At 43.1% G+C, this 1,756-nt stretch overlaps 1 pseudogene; it reads right to left on the bottom strand.

The window, feature by feature from the left end:
• Nucleotides 1–369: 369 nt before the first annotated feature.
• On the bottom strand, nucleotides 370–1,467 carry LOC111168873 (N(6)-adenosine-methyltransferase non-catalytic subunit METTL14 pseudogene; annotated as a pseudogene).
• Between the last annotated feature and the right edge of the window lie 289 nt (nucleotides 1,468–1,756).

Here is a 1,756-nt window from a genome sequence, read left to right as displayed (position 1 = left end):
TGAGCCTGCGTGTCCAGAGCCTGTGCTCCGCAACGGGAGAGGCCACAACAGTGAGAGGCCCGTGTACCGCAAAAAAAAAAAAAAAAAGCTAGGAGAAGTTTACCATCTGTCCCAACTCCATTCCATCAAGGCTGTCAAACAGCTTCCCACTTGCTGCGACAGCAGTGGCAGGATGCCCATTATCAACTACTGTCAGCACTAGTATGATAATCCAGATTGGGTCTTTTTCACTCCTCACTTCATTTCTAAAAAGCAAAAGCCTTTGTAATTAGTTGAAATCTATCAGAATAAATTCAGTCTCTGAAAGTGAGAGTATTTGTGTTGCTCCATTCTGTTCAGTTACATGCACATGACAAAAGACAGGATGACTCATTTATTCTGGACAAAACCAGACAGTGACAACTGCAACGGAGGTTGGCTAAAATATTCCTGCAGCTTGGAGAAACTAAAGCAAAGTGCTTTAGTTCCACCTCTTCCTCCTCCTCTGGGAGCTCCACCTCCCCGATCAGATTTAGATTTAGGAGGAGGTTATTTTGGTCTAAGTCTCTCAATTTCTTCTGTACATCCAGTCAAGTAAGAATTTGGGGCACTGAAGTAGGATGCATACGTTTCTGCATACGTAGTTGCTATTTGTAAGAGTTGGTCCAGCTGCAAGCCAGCCTGGTCAAATTGTACTATCTCTTCCAAATAAATGAAGGCGTCTTCTACCAAGACAAAAAAGTTCAATTATATGAAAAATTTCTACAGGCTTTTCTATATTGCCAATTTCAGTTTCTTCTGTGATAATCAAGTCAATGTCAACAATAGCATGAATGAAGTCCCATCTGTGCTACGCTTAACAGTTCCTTTGATCCCCATAAAGCAGTGTTCCTTTGTTCTCTGGAAGACAGCCTTTGGATCTAAAGTCTTGGTCTTCCCAGGATTGTTTTTATTGGTTTTAATCCAACAAATATCTTCACATCTGTATGTTTACTTGCATAAACACACTCTTCCAAGGTCCAATCCCTCCCCAGAACCACACCAGAGAAAAATAAATGATCGAGGTGCTGCAAACTCATCAATTTCTAACTCCATGATATCACCCCAAGTCCAGCATTTTTCATTAGCAGTGATGCCAGTCTCTCTGTAATATTCTTCTAAAGGGGGTTCAAGAAGAATCACATCGAATTTGGGTGTTAGTTCTCTGATGTCAAAGGCTTCTATATCTGCTTGTAAGTACATAGGAGGAGTGTTAGATTTACCTGTTAACTTATCCTTCAGCCTGATGAGCTCCCTCAGTTTAGGGTATTCTTCAAATCTGTCAGCCAAACCTACATCTCTGATGAAATTTTGAGCTCTATGTCCAGTGTCTATAAAATGTTGGCAATAATCATTATGGGGATTTAAACTCTGTGTTCCCTTAAGAAAAGTACTAGAATCTTTGTAAATCTCTTCTTCATATGGCAAAATCTCTTCCTCCTGTTGCATTTCTTCTTCTTTTTTTTGTGGTACGCGGGCCTCTCACTGTTGTGGCCTCTCCTGTTGCGGGGCACAGGCTCCAGACGCGCAGGCTCAGCGGCCATGGCTCACGGGCCTAGTCGCTCCGCGGCATGTGGGATCTTCCCAGACCGGGGAACGAACCTGCGCCCCTGCATCGGCAGGGGAACGCTCAACCACTGCGCAACCTGGGAAGCCCGTCCTGTTGCATTTCTAATTCATCCTTATATTCTTGCATTTTGTCTTCATCTGTCTCTCCTTCATCCTGATACTTAACGTT

The sequence above is a fragment of the Delphinapterus leucas genome, chromosome 12, assembly GCF_059928025.1.
Source record: "Delphinapterus leucas isolate spDelLeu-1000000601 "Yukka" chromosome 12, BTC_Dleu_Yukka2, whole genome shotgun sequence".
Classification (NCBI taxonomy): Eukaryota; Metazoa; Chordata; class Mammalia; order Artiodactyla; family Monodontidae; genus Delphinapterus; species Delphinapterus leucas.
The sequence above is the reverse complement of the archived record's forward strand: the minus strand, read 5'-3'. Positions and strand labels throughout refer to the sequence as shown.